This window comes from Diceros bicornis, chromosome 8, assembly GCF_020826845.1.
Source record: "Diceros bicornis minor isolate mBicDic1 chromosome 8, mDicBic1.mat.cur, whole genome shotgun sequence".
NCBI classification, from domain to species: domain Eukaryota; kingdom Metazoa; phylum Chordata; class Mammalia; order Perissodactyla; family Rhinocerotidae; genus Diceros; species Diceros bicornis.
The window spans coordinates 82,397,745-82,416,610 of NC_080747.1; positions in this window are offsets into that span (position 1 = coordinate 82,397,745).

The following is an 18,866-nucleotide window of genomic DNA, read 5'->3' on the forward strand; positions in this document are numbered from 1 at the left end:
TAAACAGACAAAATGAGAAAATTGCAGCTTTCTATCAGAATAGGTTAGCAAACACTTAATTACAACATAAAAGATAAAGAGAAAGAAAGCATCAAAAATAACTATAAACACTTCAATTTCGTCACAAACTCACAACACAAAAAAGAATAACTTGTGACAACAAAAACATAGAAGGGGAAGAGGAATGGGATAGAACCTGCTTAGGCTAATAGAGATAAGAAGCTCTCAGAAAATAGACTATCTCATCTACAAGACCTTTTGTACAAACCTCATGGTAACCACAATACAAAAAAATCAGAGCAGAGTCACAAATCATAAATAAAGAGAAAATTGAGAAAACCATCACAGAAAACCATCAAACTGAAATAGCCATCAGAAATACAAGAGAAAAGAAACAATGGAAATATAGAACAACCAGAAAACAAGAGATAAAATGGTAGTATTAAGCCCTCATATATCAATAATCTCTCTAAATGTAAATGGACTAAATCTACCAATCAAAAGACACAGAGTGGCTGGATGGATTAAACAGTAAGATCCAACAATATGCTGCCTCCAGGAAACACATCTCAGCTCTAAAGACAAACATAGGCTCAGAGTGAGGGGATGGAAAATGATGCTCCAAGCAAATGGCAAGCAAAAGAAACTGGGTGTAGCCATATTTATATCAGACAAAGTAGACTTCAAGATAAAAAAGATAATGAGAGACAAAGATGGGCATTATATAATGATAAAAGGGACATTCCACCAAGAAGACATAACACTTATTAATATACATGCATCTAACACAGGAGTATCAAAGTATAAAAAGCAACTATTAACAGACCTCAAGGGAGAAATTGACAGCAACACAATAATAGTAGGGGACCTCAACACCCCACTTACATCAATGGATAGATTATCCAGACAGAAGGTCAACAAGGAAACAGTGGCCTTAAATGAAACCCTGGACCGGATGGACTTTATAGATATATATAGAGTATTCCATCCAAAAACAGCAGAATACACATTCTTCTCAAGTGCACATGGAACATTCTCAAAGATAGACCATATGTTGGGAAACAAGGCAAGCCTCAATAGACTTAAGAAGATTGAAATCATATTAAGCATCTTTTCCTACCACAATACTATGAAACTAGAAATCAACTACAAGAAAAAAGCTGGGAAAGTCACAAATATGTGGAGACGAAACAACATGCTACTGAACAACCATTGGATCAACGAAGAAATCAAAGGAGAAATCAGAAAATACGTAAAGACAGTTGAAAATGAAAACACAACACACTAAGTCTTATGGGATGCAGCAAAAGTGCTACTAAGATGGAAATTTATAGTGATACAGTCCTACCTCAACAAACAAGAAAAATCTCAAATAAGTAACCCTAAACTATACCTAAAAGAACTAGGAAAAGAAAACAAAGCCCAAAGTCAGTAAAAGGAGGGAAATAATAAAAATCAGAGCAGAAATAAATGAAACAGAGACTAAAAAAACAGTAGAAAGGATCAATGAAACTGAGAGCTGGTTCTTTGAGAAAATAAACAAAATTGACAAACCCCTAGTGAGACTCACTAAGAAAAAAAGAGAAAACTCAAATAAATAAAATTAGAAGTGAAAGACGGGAAATTACAACAGATACCACAGAAATACAAAGAATTATAAGAGAATACTATGAGAAGCTATATGCCAACAAATTGGATAACGTAGAAGAAATGGATAAATTCTTAGAACCATACGACCTCCCAAAACTGAATCAAGACAAAATAGAGGGCCGGCCCCGTGGCTTAGCGGTTAAGTGCGCGCGCTCCGCTGCTAGCGGCCCGGGTTCGGATCCTGGGCGCGCACCGACGCACCGCTTCTCTGGCTATGCGGAGGCCGCGTCCCACATACAGCAACTAGAAGCATGTGCAGCTATGACATACAACTATCTACTGGGGCTTTAAGGGGAAAAAAATAAATAAATAAAATCTTTAAAAAAAAAAAAAGACAAAATAGAGAATCTGAATAGACCAATCACAAGAAAAGAGGTTGAAACAGTAATCCAAAACCTCCCCCCAAACAAAAGTCAGGACCAGATGTCTTCTCTGGTGAATTCTACCAAACATTCAAAGAAGATTAAATACTTATCTTTCTCAAACTATTCTGAAATATTGAAGAAGATGAGACACTTCCTAACTCATTCTACAAGGCCAACACTACCCTGATACAAAAACCAAATAAGAACAACACAAAAAAGGAAAATTACAAGCCAATATTGCTGATGAACATAGATGCAAAAATCCTCAACAAAATATTAGCAAATCAAATACAGCAATACGTTAAAAGGATCATACACCATGATCAAGTGGGATTTATTCCAGGGATTCAGGGATGGCTCAACATCTGCAAATCAATCAATGTGATACACCACATTAAGAAAATGAGGAATAAAAATCACATGATCATCTCAATAGATGCAGAGAAAGCATTTGACAAGATCCAACATCAGTTTATCACAAGAACTCTCAATAAAATGGGTATAGACTAAGGAAAGCACCTCAAATTAATAAAGACCATATATGATAAACCCACAGCCAACATCATACTTAAGGGCGCAAAACTGAAAGCCATCCCTCTGAGAACAGGAACAAGACAGGATGCCCACTGTCACCACTGTTATTTAACATAGTACTGGAAGTTTTAACCAGAGCAATTAGGCAAGAAAAAGAAAAAAAAGAGGGATGCAAATTGGAAAGGAAGATGTGAAACTCTCACTGTTTATGGATGACATGATTCTATATGTAGAAAACCCTAAAGAATCCACCAGAAAACTATTAGAAATAATCAACAACTACAGCAAAGTGGCAGGGTACAAAATCAACAGACAAAAGTCAGTCGCATTTCTATACACTGATAATGAACTAGCAGAAAGAGAAATCAAGAATACCACTCCATTTACAGTTGCAACAAAAAGAATAAAATATCTAGAAATAAACTTAACCAAGGTGGCGAAAGCCCTATACACTGAAAATTATAAGACATTATTGAAAGAAATCAAAGAAGACATAAAGAAATGGAAAGATATTCCATGCACATGGATTGGAAGAATAAGCATAGTTAAAATGTCCATATTACCTAAAACAATCTACAGATTCAATGCAATCCCAATCAGAATCCTAATGATATTCTTCACAGAAATAGAACAAAGAATCCTAAAATTTATTTGGAACAACAAAAGACCCTGAAGACCAAAGCAATCCTGAGAAAAAAGAACAAGGCTGGAAGTATCAATCCCTGACTTCAAAATATACCTCAAAGCTGTAGTAATCAAAACAGCATGGTACTGGCACAAAAACAGACACACAGATCAATGGAATAGAATTGAAAGCCCAGAAATAAAACCACATCTATGGACAGCTAATCTTCAACAAAGGAGCCGAGAACATACAATGGAGAAAGGAAAGTCTCTTCTATAAATGGTGTTGGTAAAACTGTACAGTCACGTGCAAAAGAATGAAAGTAGACCATTAGCTTACACCACACACAAAAATTAACTCAAAATGGATTAAAGACTTCAATGTAAGACCTGAAACCATAAAACTCCTAGAAGAAAATATAGGCAGTACATACACTCTTTGACATCAGTCTTAGCAGTATCTTTTCAAATACCATGTCTACTCAGGCAAGGGAAAAAAAAAGAAAAAACAAACAAATGGGACTATATCAGACTAAAAAGCTTCTGCAAGGCAAAGGAAATCATGAACAAAATGAAAAGACAACCCACCAACTGGGAGAAAATATTTGCAAATCATATATCCGACAAGGGATTAATCCCCAAAATATATAAAGAACTCACACAAATCAACAACAAAGAAACAAACAACCCAATCAAAAAATGGGCAGAGGATATGAATAGACATTTTTCCAAAGAAGACATACAGATAGCCAATAGGCACATGAAAAGATGTTCAACATTCCTAATTAAATAGAAACTACAATGAGACATCACCTTACCCCTGTTGGAATGGCTATAATAAACAAGACAAGAAATAACAAACGTTGGAGAGGCTGTGGAGAAACGGGAACCCTCATACACTGCTGGTGGGAATGCAAACTGGTGCAGCCACTATGCAAAACAGTATAGAGATTTCTCAAAAAACTAAAAATAGAAATACCATATTATCCAGCTATCCCACTACCAGGTATTTATCCCAAGAACATGACATTAACAATACAAAGAGATTTATACATCCCTATGTTCATTGGAGCATTATTCACAATAGCCAAGATGAGGAAGCAACCCAAGTGCCCATCAACAGATGAGTGGATAAAGAAGATGTGGTATATATACACAATGGAATACTACTCAGCCATAGAAAAAGACAAAATTGTGCCATTTGTGACAACATGGATGGATCTTGAGGGTATCATGCTAAGTGAAATAAACCAGACAGAGAAAGGCAAACACCTTATGATTTCACTTATATGTGGAAGATAAACAAATACATGGATAAGGAGAACAGATTAGTGGTTACCAGAGGGGAAAGGGGTGGGGGGAGGGCGAAAGGGGTAAAGGGGCACGTATACATGGTAACAGACAAAAAGTAGACTATCAGTGGTGAACATGACGCAGTCTATATAGAAACTGATATATATTAATGTACACCTGATATTTACACAATGTTATAAGCCAATATGACCTCAATAAAATAATTTAAAAAAAATTAAAAAATAAAGGATCAAAAAATAAAGGCTAGATTAACTTTGCCAAAAAAGAAGGAAAGCAATATTTCTTAAGCACTATCTTTTTAAAAGGTTCACAAAAACCCTGAAACAGGCATTTATTGTCTTCATTTAAAAAAAGTCCTTGAGGAAAATGAGGATCAGAAAGGGAATATCTCCCTGGGGACTAGTACACTGGCATGATGGGTCAAGAGCAGAGTGTTCTGCTCAGGAATATCAGCCTTCTCGCTTCCCTCCAAGAAAGTGGTCAGCCTGTGGTTGCCTGTGTCCTGTGGTCTGGAGCAGTGGTTCTCAAAACGGTGTGCATGAGAATCACCTGCAGGCCCTGTGAAACCAGAAGCCCTCCCCTCCTCCCCCCTCGTTTGGATTCAGCTGTCCTGAGGTGGGCTGAGGACTTACATTGAAAACAAGGGTAGTTTCCCAGGTGAAGCCCATGCTGTCGGTATGCGGACGACACCACACTTTGAGAGCCTTGCTCTAAAGAAATTTGACCCAGCGAAGAAAGGAGACACTTAAAATCATAAGATCATTGGTCTCTCCTGATGTTTGTAAACTGGTGGGGGTGGGGGTGAGGGTTGTGCAAGTAAGAGTTTGTACTATATGCAGTGAAATACGTATTTCAGAAAATCACAAGGAGCCTCTCATCCCTCCGTCTTCAGGATAATTTTAAGCAAGTGAAGTGCTAAAATATGAAGTTTCTAAATGTTTGTGGGTGGCAAAGTTGGGATATAGGAGGTAGGGAGACATCTCAAAATCCCATGTGTCAAAAGTTTTAAGAATGTTCATGCCCTTTTATTCAGTAATAATACTTAGGGGACTTTATCTCAAGGAAATCATCAGAGATGCTTGGAAAGATTTGTGTTCAAAGGTGTTTGTTGCATCATTATTTTCAGTGCTGAAAACTATAAAAACTAAGTACTTAAAAATATGAGATTGATTAAAAATATTATGATACAACCATATGAGGAAATAAGATACAGCTGTTAAAAACCATTCTTCTAAGAATATTGGAAGATAAGGAGGTAGGTTTATAATCTTATGAAACAAAAAAGTAGACTACAAAAATAACATGCAAAGCATAAAATATACTTACAAGTGTTTATTTCTAGAGGCAATTTGTATAGTGGGTCCCCCTGAGTGATTAAGAATTTTCCCTACTTTCCAGTTTTTAGAATATTTTAATATTTTCTAAATTTCCTTCAAAGAACATGCATTATTTTTATAAATAGAAGATATCCCAATAAACGGTTTGGGTATTTTTAAGCAACCTGTATAGAAGTGAGTTTGAATTTTTCAGAAGCAGAAATGCTATAAGAGAGGGGTATTTTGTAGTGGTTAACATTTCTTGAATGCTAACTACAGGCTAGGTGTAATTTATATTATCTCTTTATAATTCTCACATTATAATAATATATAATATGATAATGCTATTCTGCAATACTCTATCTAGTGTGTGTTTGTGTATGTGTGTGTATATACATATTTATATGTATATATAATAAAACCTGTTCTTACTCTCTATCCAGTAGTACTGAAGGTATATAAGTCTTCAGAGAAGACTGCACTCAACGGACAACCTGTTGATCAGGTTGTAGCCTAAGGGACAGAAAAACAAAGATTAGTTTTTGGAGTGTCTTCTATGACTATCTTTTCCCACCACTTCTGTTGGATGAGCTTCCTGTTGAAGGGCTCCAGCCATGCTACTGCTCCCTGCACTCCTCCCCTTACTGCCTTTCACTAGCTCCCTGCCGCCTGCATGACTAAGTCTCTTGTTATTGCTCTGGTTTCCCTCTTCACACCTAGCCCTCTTTGCTCCCTGCCTGCCCCATGCTGGGTCGTTGGCATGGATCTCTTCTTTGTGGCTGTTGGCCAGTTTCCTCTTTCAATTTCCATACCTTTGACAAGGCTTGGACTAGACGGCCTTAAGAAACTGGCAGCACCTGCTTGCTGTCTTCTGGGATACTGATTGTTGGAATACAGCCACCATGTTTTGAGGAAGCCCAAGCAGCCCATGGAGAGGCCCAGCTGAAGAGGAACTGAGGCCCCTGGTTGGCCCCAGCTGCATTCCCAGCTCATAGCTAGCATCAGTTTTCCAGTCATGTGAGTGAGCCATCTTGGAAGTAGATTCTCTAGTCCCTAGTAGACCTGCTGTGTGAAGCAGAGCCAAACCTTCCATGCCGAGCCTTGCCCAGATTGCAGATTCATGAGCTAAACAAATGATTTTTGTAGTGTATAAGCCACTAAGTTTTGGGGTGGATTGTTACACAGCAACACATAACTAGAACAATGGGCCTGTTTGGTTATGAAGATGAGGTATTCTGGACATAGTACAGTCGGTCTGTATTAGTAGGGCTTCATTAGGTGGTCAAATTGCTCTCTTTACAACCCGTAAGAAATAACAGGAAATTAGAGGATTCTGAGCCAGCAAGCTAACGAGGAGAGGATGAAGGAAGGGAGAGGGCTCTAACTGAAGCACAAATGAACTCAACAACCAGTGAAAATTATCTAGTGCCAGAGATGGCATGGGGCTATTTAAGAACAAGTATGTCAGTGGTTCAGGTTTAAGGTGTTTGCTCATGCAGCTGGTGGCCAGAAGATGCAGCACCTGCTAATTTCCATCCCATGTACCCTAAACCTTCAGCAAAATCCACACATACTGTCTCGAGTCTGGAATACTCAGGATTGGATGGGTGTACGGCAATGAAGTCTGGAGGGTTGATGCAATGCAGTGTAAAACAGCGCACACTTGAGGCAAGATGGAAAATGGAGTTTGAGAATCCACAGCAAATAAGAGCTGGAAGCCAGAGGTGACTCAGGAAAATATAAGGCCTGGAAATGCCTTCAACTTTCTTTTTCACCCTATAACCCACAACCCCTGGACATATGTAAGGAATACTGGATGTCCCTCTTTGTGAAATGTGGGTTCAAGTCTTTTTTGGGCTTCAGTCTTAAGGTTTATAGTGACTTTAGTTGACTAGTGCTTGACTTAAGGGACGTGCTACAGCGTGGATACTCATTGTGCAGTAAGTCTCCAAATTGTGTGCCTCTTACATTTCGGTTTTGAAGGGGATAACCACAATGACTCTCCTGAGCCTCAGTATGGGCCCACAGGGACACTTGTTGTCTAGGTTGCTCTTTGGTGCCAGCAGAGCATCACACACCTTGGTAGATGCCCCTCACTACGCTACTTAATGATGCAAGCAGTTAGACTCCTTGAATTGGTCAGGGGAAATACTCTGTGTACAGGGAAAGACCTATACCAGACTTCTGACCTCCGGAACTGTAAGATAATAAATTGTGTTATCTTAAGTCACTAAGTTTGTGGCTACCACAGTAATAGAAAACTAATACAATCTGGATGTGAAACATTACAATAAAGTATTTTAATTAAATGAAGGATTCAAGTTAGAAGACAGAAGAAAATGAAAATGTCCAAAGCTTATTTTTTGAGTTAAAATAAAGACGAACAATGCATGTTTTCGTTGTAGTTACTTTTACTGGAAAAACAACAACAACAAAACTTTTTTTTTTCAAGAGTCAAAATAGAAGACCATTACACAAGATTGCACAATCACTGACGAATGCTGGCAATGAAAGGTAAGTAGGCTAGTCTCATAGTCCTTGACTAAGATGCTTTCTTCATCTGCAGCACACTGAGAATGTAATTCTCAGAGCTGCTGGGCTGGGTTCACAGTTTCATTGGCCAAGCTCACTGCATTCTGTAATTGAGTCACATCAAACCTCAGGTAGGCACTCTTCCACCGAGATTTCAATCTTGAGAGCAGTTTAAATTTTCACATTCTTTCCATTTACCACTGGCTTTTTTAATAGTCAGGGGTATAAGTCAGCATTATTCAATGTCTTTCTTCGTTTACCACACAATTTACTCTCCTCTGTTTGGGACATAACTTGCTCAGTCTTCACATTCTTTTCAACCACCACTGTCTTTACTGTACAATAATATGCTTTAAATGTAAATATAGAAACCTACATCTTCAAAGGGAGGGAAAAAGAAAGAACCACCTGCTAGAAGATAGATACAGGTATGACAGGTAATTCCAGGGAGCACTAGAAAGGACTTTTTGCCGTTAACACTAGCTTACAAAAAGCAATTATGAAACTTAAAAAAAAGAAATCAAATTAGATGTGTTGTGTGTGTGTTTTATTCTGCACCATTATGAATTAAATAGGAATAAATCTAATAACATGCTCTAGCTGCAAGACGAGAAGAATGTTAACAGCTTACAAATACTGCTGTGAACATTCAGTTCTCTTCTGACACACGAGGCATACAAATGAGTCCAATTTTCAGAATCCTCCTCTGGGCCTCCTAGCCATGCGTGCCACGAATGGACATGCTTTTTTTCCCAGAGGACCAGAGTCTGCAATCCTGATTAGATTCAAGCTCGAGGTACAATTTAGCAAATGCTACATGCTTTGTTAATGATTTTATGCACCTGTGAGGTCTACTTAGGACCCAGAAGTTAGTTAAGAATATAGAAACAGTCTCTTGAAAATATATATCATATCTATATGTATATCTCCTTAGAAATTATGTAAAAGCCTAACATATTTTATGAATTTGATTTTTATAAGTAGTTTTCTAAAGCAAACTTACACATAATTTTTCCCCTCAACAGTACTGATAAAATACAGGGCACCTTTTTCTTTCAAGTATTTGGGTAAAATAGCATACCCTGAGAATTTGGGGTGCAAATCTACACCTTGTAAACTGTAGAATGAAACTCCTCAAGCACCACATAGGAAAATGTATACCATGATAGTTTAAACACAGAGACTATTACTGAATGTGTTTTCTCATGCACATATATATATATAATTATCATGAGATTATAGTCCATCTACTTAGGAATCAATACTGTCCCGCAGTCCAAAGTATTATTTCAGGTAGCATGAGCATTCAATTTGTAGCAAACACATGGAGTATGAAAATAATTAAAATGCATTAAATCATTAATGGCAAGGATAATAAAGTCAAATCTGAAATTAAAAAAAAGAAATTTATATCATCAGATATTTCCTAGTGATATAAGGATGAATTTGAAATTTGCGTTAACCTGTGAGATTTATCATAAAGATGTCAAAGGGTAATTTGTTTTAGCTTATTTACTCAGTGATACATAAAGAGCCATATAGACATATAGAGACATACAGAGAGCCTATATGTTAAGTCACTAACTGCATATCTGGGCTTCATTTAATCCTGAGGGCAATTTCAGTGATTGCTTTTAAGAGAATATATACTAGTGAATTAAATGTTCATATTGGTTACAAATGTGTTCAGTTTTCCAACAACAATTCAAATGGAGCCTATTTCAACCTGATCATTTAACCAACAGAGAAAAAGAGGAAATGGGTCAAGATTTCTATACACAATGCCCTGTGGTTTCTCTGGAAAACTGAGTCACACAGGTAACCGTGAGAGGAAATGGGAAAAGTCAGACTCTGCAATTCTAATTAGATTCAAGCTCAAGGCAGTATTTAGGAGATGCTGCATGCTTCACTAATGGTTTTGTGTACATAAAACATAAAAGGGTAGTTTAGTAGCTAAAGGGACATTGTTAGGGTAATAATTTTACGGGTTGGAAAGCTTCATAGACTCTTGTTTTACTCCACTTAACTTTGGTTGAAAAAGGAAGGGCACAACACTTCATTCCAATATCATGCAACCTCCAGAAATGATAAACAATGAAAGTGAGGATTTAGATTGACCTCATGTCTTTAAACATGTTCCTTTCTATCGCTTGAGGTAGTAAATGGCCTAGCAGCTTTGGTTTGTTTTTTTATGGTTTGATGAACTAGAGAACCATAACATTATCAATAGATGACGTGGTATTCATTGAGCATTATGCTAAAGTTCTGTTTTTAACCACTTGGACATTGACTACATCCTTCGCAGCTTCTCAGAGGACATGGCCTCTCTGATAGAACCAAAAAATGAAAAGTTCTCCTTTCTTTCCTAGTTTCTATCCTACTTCCCCTCAATGTGAGAATTTAAGGTTCAGATCTGCTGGTGATAAATAATGATAAAGAGCTTATAAGGACCCCAGCCCTGGGTAGGTAAGAACTCGACCATATTTTCTAGGGAAGGAGATGTCCCTCTTTTTGAAGACCTGGCAAACAGTTGACACTCAACATGGCCACTGGGTTTTCCTAAAAGTCACAGGTGGTTTTCAAACAGTCTTATCAATTCTGGTACTATACACCCAAATCCTATGTTAGTTCACCAGATGTGTTCAAATACTTAAGATTTCATGGCACTGCTCTGAGCACTATAGGTTTGAGCTTTTTGCAATTGATTCTACCTTGTTGTTTCAATATGGAGTGACTTCATACCCAGCCAGTCTCTGCTGAACATGGGCTGGTGCTGTAAGAGAAGTTCCCCAATGGTGACAGGTTAAGTAAGTTCTGGAGTGACTCTGTTGATGGACCTGGGTAAGGTGACCTCTGTGACAGGGGAATGACGCTTTCCCCAATAGGGCACAAGGGCCTCTCTTCCGCACACAGAAGCTGTTTCATGTCTCGGAGGCTCTCGCTTCATTTCCTACCTCATCACCCCATAACTGATTGAATTGAGACCAGAGCCGACTATTTCTACCTCAGACCCTTCCTTTTACCCCACAGAACTTCTTTTTAGGGCAAAATTCCTTTAAGGAAGGCCCTGAAAGTGAAGTTGAGTTATTTTTTTGAAAAGAGTCTAACTGAGATGGGAGGCATAGCCGCGACCTCATGAGATGACATGAATCAGACAACAATCAGCCTCAGAGTTTTTGCTCACGCCCTCAGTCAGGAATAGCACGAGACTCTGTGGCGTCAGGAAGCTATTTCAAGCAGAAAACAATATTAATGATCATTAAAATCAAAATAAGGGCTTTTAAAAAAATTACCAGAATGCTTTATCTTCAAACAATAAGTAAAAAAGAGGAGATTCCTTAAAGAAAGTCTGGGAGAACCTTCAAGTTATTCTTTTAAAAAGTAAGAAATATTCCAATGTAACATTTGTGGAATATATATATTGACACACTTATTAGTTATGACAAGCTAAATATTTATCTGTTCAATCAACTCTTCAAGACTCATTGTGAACACTCACTAAAATAACCTTCAGAACTGGGTTATAACTGAGGCAGTATTGAATATTGATGAAAGATTCCGTGATTTGGATTCTCAACGTCTCTTAAAACCATAAGGAGCAAGTGGTGTAATCCTGGGTCACTGCTATTGGTGTGTGTAGGGCTGGAGAGAATCAGAGCCACTGAATCAGAGTTTACGTTCTATTCTACTGCCCCAACAAGTCACTCTTCAGACTCCAAACAATCCGTGAGAGACAGGAGTATGCAACTATGGAGGCAATCATTGAGGAAGAAAAATATGCTATACACTCATAACAAAGGTTGGATTCTGAGAGGGAAACAGATATTTTATACCTTTCTGAGACTAAAAACTTAATTTTAATTGCAATCACTGCCTCTCCAGTATTTCAAGCCATTCCATTTTAAGGCAACAAAGAGTGTCATGGCATTGTACAAATGGGAAAATTTAAGCAAAGCACAAAAGTTAAAACCACTGTTTTTCACAATCACATTTGAAATCATGCTAAACCCAATAAAAGAACATGTAAAACATAACCAAGAGAATGACTAGGCTTGGCTGGTATTGATTCAAAATGCAGACCCCTCATATTTAAAATGCAGACTGGTGCTACAACTATGCCAGCTAGTCCTGATACATTCCAAGAACCTATAAGGAGATTTGTGATCCAAATATTAGTTTGCTGGCTTGGTTTACAACAGAACCAATCCTGTTGTGTTGTGTGTTTTGATTGAACCATGAGAACACTTAAGAGATTGTTTGCCTAGTCACAAATGCAGGAGGGAAAGATGAATAGGAAGCTTATATCCTGTATTAAAGTATAAAAAGAAAGTTTTACACAGGAAAAATGCAACCATTCAATCAGCTTAGTAAAACTAAAATAACACAAACTGTCTTAACAGCATTGTTCAGGAAAATATAGAAACTTACACACTTGGTTTATAAGAAGCAAAAACTAAGAATAACACATGTAGAGGAAGTTTTTCAGATGAATTCTTAGTGCTGTTACAATGCAACCTTCAGATTAAAGAAGAACCGTCCATCTTTCTTTCTTGCTCCTATAAACAAACATAGTCAAAAAAAAGATTGTTAGCTCTAAAAGTAAATCTCACTTTTAAATAAGCAAGAAAAATGTCAAAATACATTTTATTTAACTATTTGGTTAATGTCAATATCAGTAATGCTGAAGTTCATGTTTATAATGTGTTTGGCAAATGTGTTTCTGAACCTCCAGACATTATACTGACTTCAAGAAAGTGCTCCAAGTGGAATCTCTCTTTGAAGCTTGAACTAAACACAATTAACTATTCAAAAATGATTATAGAGTTAAATGTTTAGTTTCATTGAAATCATTCAAAACAGGGATAAAATAGTGTAAGAGATATGTTCCTAAAATATCATGCAGAAATGATATTTAAATTAAATTGAAACATTTGAAATTTACCATGAGTTATTAATCTGGTTAAATGAGTGAACTCTATACTGAGAATTCTTGTGAAGCGAATGATCACTACCTAAATTATGTGGAATTCCGTATAGTGCATTTTGCTTAAAATGAGATATACTGGTTAGAGCCTATGACTTAGTTAAGTCCATTCTAATTTAAGCATTGACATGTTCAAAAGCTTACTGAAAATTGGCCCTTTCTTTCTGTCGATCTCTCTCTATATAGATTATCAGTCAGAACTTTGCCTAAAGAACGTTTTTTTTTAACATTTGAGAGTTGATATTTGAACATAATGTTATGAAGACAGAAATAGAGTGGTGCACAGGTAATATTTGTTAGGGATTAAGAAGACTCTATCATGTGAAAAATAACCCGTAAGAAGTATCAAATAACAGCTATCTAATCAATTATATGCTATCAGAGTAGTGCAGCCAAGGAGATTTTAAATCCTGTCACCTAGAACTGACTTGTGTTAAATATATGCTTAAGAAAAAAGAAGTCTATGAAAATAATTATGGTTTTATAGCTCACATGTATATATTTCATGTTTGTTTATTTTATTCTTTTGTATTATATATTGAGGAATGACCTTCAAGATGAAAGGGACTGTTGTGGGTTTGGAAACTTCTCACCTTATAAATTTAAGTGTTTGTACCTTAGGACATATAGAGGAGCATCAGGAAAAGAAAATGTAATTACAAGGGGAGGAGAAGAAAATACAAGACCAAGAAGACTCATTTCAGTGCGGATCCAAGGATCTGACAACAACTCAGGCTGAGTCCCATCATGAATCAAGGTTTGTAAGGACACTCACTCTAACACAGAGGGGAGACAGAGAGAGAGAGAATACAGGACGGGGAGAGAAGTCTGAGAAAAGGAGGAGAAATCTGTTTACATCATCTACTGGCATTGTTTTTAGGGATCCAAAGTCTAGATATTGCCTTTTTCTTCATTCACAGGATATCGCTTCTGCTTATATTAATTGCAGAGGAATTTTGTTTGAAATCTTGAAAGTAATAAAGTTGCTCCAATTCCTCTTAAGAAAAAAATAATAAAAATCACCAGTTTGACCTATCAGAGGATCATGAAGAAGTCAGTAAAGATGAGGGGCGACTACACTGTCACCGTGCAGTTGGGCCTGGATGACTTCCCATGATTTTAGGACCAGAACACACGACAGAGTTCAGCAGGGATGCTGGGTCAGATTTCCCTTGCTCCACACAGGCTTGCACCCAGACAGAGAGGAAAATCACCACATGCAGCTGGCACTCCATGCCCAGGGTTGTATAACCTTCTGGAAAGCCTTGGGGGATACTAGAGTACCCTGACCACCGCCAGCTGGTCTGCCCCAAGGGATCAGCCAGCTCAAAGGGGACCACAGAGATGTGGGCATTGCCTCCAGTTTGGGGAAATGCAAAGCAATCTTGGGTGTGGGCCCCTGATGCTGCCTGAGCATCTGCAAGGACAAGGGCTGATTTTCTGTCCTGGTGAAGGCCACTGATGAAGCCTGAGGTGAGAGGGCTCTGAGGCATTTATGAGGTTCTAGTCCCCAAGGGAGACTGAACTCTTACCACCTGCCATGGGCTAGGTGCTATGTCCTTTGTAATGGTCTTATAATTCAATTTTCACAACACACCTGCCAGAGTATCCCTGTTTTACAGTAGAGGAAACTGACGCCCAGAGAGGGCAAGTCACTTGTCCAGAGTAATAAGAGTATTAGAATTTGTGTGGGGGCAGCCTCACTTCAAGATGCACATACTTGGGCTTTAGGCAAAGCCACACACTCCCCTTCAACTAAAGTGCATGAACCCATTGGCATCCAGGAGGGATCCCACTCTCAGGTGGGTATCCCACACCTGCCCCTCTCCACCTGCACACACAATTACCCCACCACTGGGAGCCACAGCTGCTAGAAGTGCTGAAACTGTCTCTCTTTGGGGCATACAGAGTTCTAATGATGACTAAGGATAGCTAATTTTTTAATCAAAAGAAAAACACACATAGAGGCTTAGACTGTGCTAGACATTTTCAGATTCGGGGTCAACTTCTTACCTTATTCCCTTCCCCTTTTTCCAGTTAAGAGAAGAGGGACAAGTCACAACAAGGAATGGAGCTGTGGAGGGTAGAGAGCAGAGAAAGGGGCAAACAAGGGGTCATCTGTAGGAGCACCAGCCTGGAGCTCGACAGGCCTGGGTTAGCTGACCTGTTGATCTGGGACAAGTAGTTTTCCATTTGTCAAATAGGAATAAAAATAGTACCTACTGGGTTAAAGAATCAAATGGCATGATGTTAAGTCTTGGTATAGAATAAATGATTAAAACACCTTCGCTGTTACTTTTCATTTTTTATTAATTTATAGAGGGTAGAGAGGAAAATATAAAGGCAATAAAATTATGGCAAAAGGCACAAAATAATAAGCCAGAGGAAAACTACAACCCAAGAAAAAAGAAAGGGAGAAAAGAAAAGGTAAAAAAAAAAAAAAAAGAAAGAAATGAGCTGATGCAGGAATGCAATTGTGGAATGAACTGAAAATGCAATTCAAGGCTGCAGCCTGCAGCCCAGCCACCCGGCCTTGTGCACAATGCTGCAAAGAATGTGCAGGTGAGGGAGCCGGCGGGGCCCTGCCCTTTGAGCTGTCCAGTCTGCGATAAAAACAAACTACAAACCATGAAGTGAGGAGAAGGGAAGAAGCAAGGTGGGGCATTAACTACATCAACTTGAAGTGAATGCGAAAGAAGAAATCACAGTAAGAAATAAAATAGCGGGAAAAAAGAGCAAAGAACAGAAAGTAAATTCTCCAACAAATGGCCAAGGAAGAAAGGAGGGGTAGAAAACGAGTGGGACAGACCCCAGGAAGGAGGCCCTCCACAGAGTGGCCCTGGGGAAGAAGAGAGGGGCCTGGAGAGCAATAAGAAAGAAGCAAGGGGAAAAGAGACTCTGGTTTGGAACAATTCAGGTTTTGAGTCCAACTCTGCCCCAAAGGGACACTGTGACTTAGGAAGGGTCACTTGACCTCTCTGAGCCCCCCTTTTCTCCTGCAATTTGAACACAGGGGACAGGGTTTGATGATCTAAGGGCCCTGCTGGGTCCCCTAGAACTCTCTGCAAAGACAGCTGCCCCTGACTCCAGCCCCTGTCTTTCCACTTCAGCTGCTGACCTGTGGGGCTCCACTCAGCGGGGAGAATAACTCTGAGGAAGTAAGGAGAAAAGGAAGACCAACGACATAGGAGCAACATAAAGTACACTCAGAAAATGAAGACAAAACAGGATACGGTCTCACAGAAAAAGAAAGACATTCAAAGGAAACAAAATTATGGCAACGCCCACTGAGCAGCAGGTCTGGCGCCAAGGCAAGTTTCCCGTTGTGATTATTACGTATTTTATCTTTATGCCCTTGCAAATGGCGTTTAGTCTCAATTAAAACTTTAAAACAAAATATGGCATCTGAGCAAGTGAGCAGGAGAAAGTATGAGAGTGAATATGTCAGGGAAGGAGAAATACAGCTACACGCCTGAACGACAGAAAACTAAAACCAAAATAACCTCACCAGAAAAGGCATCCAAGGTCCTGTGGAGAAGGGACTTTCAAAATAAAACCAGCCGACAACAAAGGCCTCAAACAGTAAAGCCCTGACAAGAAGGGAGACGGCAGTGAGGTCTCGCAGCTGGTGTCCCAGCACACCGGCGGGTCACAAACGGTCCCGCTGTGACTGTCCACAGGGCCACCAGGAGCCAGGCTGACAGCCTCATCCATTTATCACAGCGTGCAACGTCATCATGAAAGAACGGTAAAATAAATAACATCACTACTTATCTTCTTAGACGGCTGTGACATGGCAAAGCTTGAGGAGTACTGCAATATTGACCACAGGGAGGAGAGAGGAGGGAAAGACGCCCACGAAAGCAAAACTGAAGGGAATTCATCGCAGAACAATCAGAGAGAGAGAGAGAGCAGCTGGTTATGCTCACATACATAGAGGAGGAGAAAGCAAATCTCCCTGTTACAATGTGCAGCTAAAAATAGAGGATGAAATACTTATTATTTGAGCTGGAAGGAATCTTAAAGGTTAAGACAGGACTTGAACAACAGGTTTGCAGTTCTGTGTGTGTGGGTGTGTCCTCCTGCTGGAGTGAAGGCTCCTGGCTTGTGGGACAGTACCAGGTCACATGTGGGTTTATAGCCTCGGCAGAGTATACTGTGGCCGGTAGAGTGTAAACACGTAATTCACGTTTGTTGAATGAATGAGGGAATTAGTGTGTTTCGTTCAAACATTCATTTTACAAATGCCCAGAGGCAGAGAGTAGATCCCAGGTGTCCTGGCTGCCAGTTTAGAACTCTTGAGGCCCCTCTGCCATCCTTCCTTTACTCCACGCCTCCTACTGAGGAACATACAGAGCGGCCCACTGGGAGCCTGGTGTGGCCCAGGAGCTAAGAGCCAGTGCACAGGTCCTGGCTCTCTCACTGTCTGGGGACTGCAGCAAAACCATTTCTTTCTAAGTCCCCATTTTCTTCTCTGTGAAATGTGATTGGATCAAACCATTTATGTGACTTCTTAGTTGAAAGGAGCACATAAAACCCTACCCCACCTCAAGGAAAATCTCTGGGATAACTCTGGTTTTCAAAGGAAACCTTGAACTGAAACCAGCTTCCAAGACTTCTCACCCTGACCATCCGTTTGAGCACCGGTTGATGGAGGAGTGTGTACAATGTAACTTTTTGATATATCTGAACAGTGTTAAAATTTTTTTCACACAAGGAAAAGAATTACACACTTCCTTTTTATGTATCTGACTTTTCTTTGGAAAGTGGCATAGAACTTTCAAGAAGGTAAGTTTTTAAGGATTTTAGTTAGTTATCTGAGTTAGGATAATTAGATTTTTGCCTGTACACAAAAAACTAATTGTTAGTCTCTGACTAGTGTGTTTAAATCATGAAGCCAGTTTTTGTTTTTCCATCTTTAGGGCTGTGGACTAAAATAAAGGTTGTACTTTCAAAAAGAGAGAAACTTGCAAATTAATCACAGTTCAAATCTCAAATACTAAAAACTGTGATTTATATTTGTGTCTAATGGAAATAACTCCACGCCTAATCTCTCCAGACTCCGTGGATAGGAGAAAGGCCTGAGGCGGCTGCCGAGGGGACACTGTGCAAGCCTGCACCCGGCCCTCCCTCCCCTCGCTTCTGCACCTCCACAGCTCACACAAAGACCTCAAAGGATTAGCTGCTCCAAAATAGTCGTAGGTAAACATACCCCCTGTCCAGAAGATTACAACGCTTTTGTCTAGAGGCTACTCTTTTCCTTCTGCAAAATTAATTCTCTAATTCTGAGTCTCTTCCACATGCGTATTGATTTTTTTCTTTATTTTCTACATCAGACAAAAGATGCACTATTTATCCTTAATCACCCCCTCTGCTCTTTCTTTGTGATCCTCAACACTGCCTGCTGCAAACTCTTGGAGAGGAAGAAATAAAACCATTTATTTCTAGATTGCAAGAAAAATGAGGTTGGTGCTTTCACCAAATTCTTAGAGAAAGACCCAAGGATTTTTGAACAGTGGCCTAATGCTGCCTTGTAGTTCAATCAAT